Source organism: Micromys minutus (genome assembly GCF_963924665.1).
Source record: "Micromys minutus genome assembly, chromosome: 1".
Classification (NCBI taxonomy): domain Eukaryota; kingdom Metazoa; phylum Chordata; class Mammalia; order Rodentia; family Muridae; genus Micromys; species Micromys minutus.
Window position 1 is genome coordinate 211645479 of NC_137969.1, and position 5836 is coordinate 211651314.

The 5836-nt window shown below is 44.1% G+C and overlaps 1 pseudogene across 1 annotated transcript; it reads right to left on the reverse strand.

Annotated features, from left to right (window-relative positions):
* Nucleotides 1-899: 899 nt before the first annotated feature.
* LOC308417363 (UV excision repair protein RAD23 homolog B-like) lies at nucleotides 900-2328 on the reverse strand (annotated as a pseudogene). Its single transcript has 2 exons — nucleotides 2157-2328; nucleotides 900-2100 (listed from the first exon to the last, which is right to left on the reverse strand). The product of its transcript is annotated as a UV excision repair protein RAD23 homolog B-like (transcript).
* Between the last annotated feature and the right edge of the window lie 3508 nt (nucleotides 2329-5836).

Consider the following 5836-nt stretch of genomic DNA (forward strand, 5'->3'; position numbering starts at 1 on the left):
CAGAGGGCACAGACAGACAGAGGAAGTGAACGAGAGGAGGGGACAAGATGGAACCTATAGGAAAGGAAGAGGAGCCAGAACCACACAGTCCTGGGAGCCATAAGTGTTGGGGATTTTTGTTTGTTTGGTTGGTTGGTTTTAAATCTTTTACTGCAATACAACAATGAAATAAACAGTAATTAGACACCTCCCAATTCCCCCCCCCCCAAAGAACATAAACAGGAATATAACTCTGTCTATATGTGTACAGCTTCTCAAATCATGTTAGAGGGTCTCACATTTAATATTCAAGACATAATAGCAGTATTTGTTTTCATTTTAAGTAAAGGTCCCTTTCTACCCTCCGCACCCCAAGCACTGAACGGGAAGAATGGGCTCCCTTCTGCATCAGTTTCATACCTATGTGAAGCAGCAACAATGACTATCAGTAATTTGGCATTCCTGTTTGCAGATGCTATAATTTTTTTCACTCAATTTCAAAAAAACATATTATCCAGTATTGCCGTAAAACAGACTGTAGATTCTAGGTAGCAAGATTATTTCAGAAACCAATGTTAAGTCAAAGAAAGGAGAAAGCAGGGAATCACACTGAATTTCTGGATCTAGTACACTTGAAGGAATGAAACCCAGGAAAAGTTACCTACTGCTTAGAAGAATAAAGACCTGTAAAGGCAGATGTTTGGCTGTATTTGAATGTACGCTGTGTGGATCTGCAGCATCTGCTAGTTGAAGCAGACATGTAGTGTATGCATCCCTGCCTTATATCCTAGCTCCCCACCCCCACCAACCTACTATGGTATATTAAACATTGTAGATATGAGCCCAAGTCACCCCAGACAATCCAGTGAGCAAGATGAGCATAATGCACTGATGTGAGTGTGAGGTTCACAAGAGTCCCTTCAGTCTTCATCAAAGTTCTGCTGCAGAAGAAAGTTGGCAGCCAGATTCCCATTCAAAAACGTTTGAGTCACAAGTCTTTCAGGACACGCTAATGCCTTTATCTGTTCTATAGTCTCTTTCTCCTGAGGTGTTACTTGAATGGAGTTCATGTGCCCACTTCCAACTTTGGCATTTCCTGCCTCCACCTCCACCTGCTCCACCTCCTCCGCCACCTTGACCACCTGCTTCCTGTACTGGTTCATTCAACATCTGAATAAAATTCTCCCAGTGTTGGCTAATTTGCTGCAGCAACTGAGGTTTCTCCCAACCTATCTGCTGCAGCAAACCTGGAAGCAAGAAAGGATTCTGCTGGATAATTGTCCCATCTGCTGACACTGAGGCTGATTCGGTAAAAATTCCAGGGGTTGGCCTGCAGAAGTGGTGGTTGCTGTTGTTGTTGTGGTCGCTGCAGCTGCAGCTGCGGCTGGAGACTGAGGAGTTCCAATACTCACAGCCTAGGAGGAAGGACCAACCACAGCTTGACTTTGTGTCACCTCCAGGTATTCCACAGCTGTTAGGGCTGTTGAAACCGACTTTCGGAGCCGCAGTTGTTCTCGTTCATAGACCACAGACACCATCTCAGTTACCACGTTCTGCAAGACTGACCTGTCACAAGGGCGCGTGTTACATCTACAAGAAGATTTGACCGGGAAGCGTCTCCGGTCATACTGTGAGCTGGTGGTGGGCTTTTAAGCACTGGTGTCCGTGCTGGCTTTTCTGCAGGTTTCTCAGGCTGCGTTGCATGAGCAAGTTCCGAAGATGCTGTAGTTGAGGCAGGAGTCGTGGGGACAGGTGTGGGGTGGAAGCTGGAGCCTGGGCCACAGCTGCTGCAGGGGAGGAGCTGACTGTAGTGGTGCTGGGAGTATCCGTTGTCGCTGCTTTGGGTTTTGTCACCATAACCACCACAAAGTTTTTCTCATCAATTTTATATTCTTTGAGAGCAGTATCATCACTGAGGATTTTGCCCTCATAAATTAACTTCTGACCTGCATACCGGAAAAGGCATCTTTCCTCTTTTCAGATTCAGTCTTCTCTTTCAATGCCTTTACTGTAACCTCCGGGTCATGTCCATCTTGAAGGTCTGCAGCTGAAGGGTTTTCAGGGTGGTCTGCGTGGTGCCTAAACCAGTGCCTAAGATCGGCCTGGCCGCCCCAGGGTGGTCTGGAGGACGGTAGTGGGGTTGGGGGTTTGTCACATTTGCCTGTAGTCTTGCTCACCCTGGGCCCTGTGTCCCCTGGCCGGCTTGCCTCCTGTGCCTTTGCCCTGCAAGCTTGACCTGTGGTGCTTCCTCTCAGTCAGCCACCAGGCCACAGGAGGTGTGATGGACTCCCACAGAGACTCAGAGAATCTCACCACAGGATTGTGATCACCATCACCAAGTCTCTCCATTTTGAGCTCCAACCCCAAGGGGGGGGGGGAACTGGAGGATGGGGCCAAACTAGAGCAATCTCATATTGGGTATTTCTTAGATAGATGATTACATAATTAGGGAGCGTTTGCCCATCTAGGTGTGTAGCTTGTGTTTATATCAATTGAGTTTGGATTTTATTGTGCTGGCGTTTGGGGGCAGTGGTTGAGAATTTACTAATATCAATCGCAAACCTCTGGAGTTTTGAGTTTACCTTGTTAAGGGGATTTGTGATAGCTAACCACAGGGGATGGCTGGCTGGGAATATGTGCAGAATCGCAGCCAGAGAACCCAAGATGGGATGGGGCTAGCCATGGAGGCAGTGAGACCATCAGGGCCAGAGAGTAGCTGGCATTATCATGGGATTGTGCTTTTTAAATATCCTCCCCCCTTCCAACATGTAAGTCTGCTTTGTACTCACTCTAAAGCAAGTAGACAAAGACCTGCTTTGTTCCTGTACCCTCTCTGTACTCTGTAGCCCAGCAGGCTGGTCTTACCCGTGATTCAATTATATTAAGCACTTTTATAAATACTTTTTTTGTGTTGTATTTGTGTATTTACAGTCTTATTACTAGTCAAATATCTAATCTCCAACCTGTGAAGTAAACTGTTGTCTACCTTAGATTCCCTTGGAGTATACGGGAAGAATCAAGGTTAAATTTATGGAAACCATAGCACTTACTTTAGAGTAGTAAGGCACATCCTTAAACTTCTTGGAGAGCTCTTTGACTTTGAAAGGGTCTGAGCAATAAGCTAATCGTTTGGGAAGTTTTAACAAAGGGCTTAGCAGCCATACTTTCTTGGGCCTATTTTTTACTGACAGTGCTTAGAATTTAATTTTTGCCTGGAAGTTATTTCTGATTTAGAAAATTGTTTTCTATTTGGAAAATCTGGGAAGGAAGAGCAGTTTTATTTTTGAAATATGCTAATTTGAGTTCCTTTATATTTAACCATCTGTTCATTAACTAATCTCTCTTCTCATTTTATTACAACCAACGAGAAGAATCCAGGTGGCATCTTCAATACTTTGCCTGAAATCTTTTTTGCTAGATGTCTACTTCATTGAACATTTTCTTCTACTCTACTGCAGACAACAATGTTAAACCTTCTGCCAGGACACACCAGCTTTTCTTTCTTCTAAATTCCCATAATCTTTTTTTTTTTTTTCAAATTTTCAGTACCCACAAAAAGCATTGCCAGGTCTCTTCAGAACTCCACCAGCTCTGAAGGCCTTTTAAACCTGCTTACACTAATAGGTCTTAACGCCTGTCTCAAATATTGAAAGTTGGGAAGCACAGAGTCCACCTTCAGTATCCAAATCTGGTGTGGAAATCTTTTGAGTAAGGACCTCTTCAATAAAACAATTCATGGTTATCATTACTGACTCTCCTAAAGATGAGCAGACTCATCTTCGCTCGAGAATTTTCTTGTAGTTTACCAGATGGTCACTGAAAACACCTAGATGGATCCTCATACACTGTGGCATTTGCTTCCATCTGTTGTCTGGGACCTCACCAGGAGCAAATTTTCTACACTCAATTCCTTGGTGATATGGTACAGCCTGGGGGCAGATGACTTGCCTATAATACACATGGCCCTGGGCTTGAATTTAAATCAGGGTCTGAAGAATTATTCTAGAAACCTTTCTTCTCCTCATTAAGACCTTGAGTCCCGTAGTTAACCTACACTTTCTTCCTTCCGTTTATTATTATTATTATTATTATTATTATTATTATTATTATTATTTATTCACTTACATTCTGATCACTACCCAGCCTTCCTGGTCCACTCTCACACAGTTCCTTCCCCCATTCCTTCTCCCCTTCTCCCTTGAGAAGGTGGAGGTCCCCCTGGGAAATTTCCCCAACTGGATACACCAAATCTCTATAGGATTAAGCACAGCCTTTTCCACTGAGTCTAGACAAGGAAGCCCAGTTAGAAAAACACAATCTACAGACAGCTAAAAACTTTAGGGGCAACCCTTGTTCCAGTTATTGGGGGACCCACATAAAAACTGAGCTGCTCATCTTGCACATCTGCTATAGATGTGGGGAGAGGTAGGCATAGGTCCTGGCCACATATCCACTCTGGTTGGTGGCTCATAGTAATATCTGAGGACCCACCTATACCACTCCTGGGTATATACACAAAAGATGCTCCAACATGTAACTAGGACACATGCTCTACTATGTTCATAGCAGACTTATTTATAATAGCCAGAAGCTAGAAAAAAACCCCAATGTTCTTCAATAGAGGAATGAATACAGAAAATGTGGTACATTTACTCAATGGAATTTACTCAATGGAAAAAATTTACTCGGCTATTTAAAAAAATGACTTCATAAAATTCCTAAGCAAATGGACAGAACTAGAAAAATATCATCCTGAGTGAGGTAACACAGTCACACACACACACACACACACACACACACACACACACACACACACACACACAAGCTCAGAATACCCCAGGTATAATCCACAGACCACATTGATTCAAAAAGAAAGAAGACCAAAGTACAGATGCCTCAGTCCTTCTTAGAAGGGGAACAAAAATATCCAGAGGAGGAAATACAGAGGCAAAATCTGAAGCAGAGACTGAAGCAAACTATCAGAGACTGCCCCACCTGGAGATTCAGTCCATATACATCCACCAAACCCAGATAATATTGCTGATGCCAAGAAGTGCATGCTGACAGGAGCCTCATACAGCTAGCTGTCTCCTGAGAGGCTCTGCCAGATCATGACAAATATAGAGGCAGATGCTCACAGCCAACCACTGAACTGAGAACAGGATCCCTAATGAAGGGGTTAGAGAAATGATTAAAGGAGATGAAGGGGATTGTAACCCCATAAGAACAACAATACCTACCAACCAGAGCTCCCAGGGACTAAACCAAATAGTATCCAAATAGTATAAATGGACTGACCGACCCATGGCTCCAGCTTCATACATAGCAGAGAATGGCCTTGTTGGGCATCAGTAGGGGAAGAATCCCTTGGTCTTGCCAAGGCTCAATGCCCCAGTGTAGGGTAATGACAGGGCAGGGAGGCAGGGGGGGTTTGGTAGGCAGGAGGGCACCCCCATGGAAGCAGGGGGAGGGGGAATAGGATAGGGGGTTATAAAGAAGAAATTGAAACTGGGAAAGGAGATAACATTTGAAATGTAAATAAAATATATTCAATTTTAAATAACTGGTTCCATTTACCCACTGCTATGAGTCTCAGCTGAAGTCTTCCCCATAGGATCCTGGGGGTCTCTCCCATCCCAGGTCTCTAAAATGTCCCAAAGATGCTACCAGCCCCCACCTCTGCCATTTGCACATTTCAGTTAATTCTTCTGGCCCTCTGGCACTTTCTTCTCTCTCCTCACCTGATCCTGAACTCCATTTCTCTCTTTATCCCTCTCCTACCCAATTCCCTCCTTCCACCTCCCTTCTATGACTATTTTATTCTCCCTTCTAAGTGAGATTTAAGCACCCTTGTTTC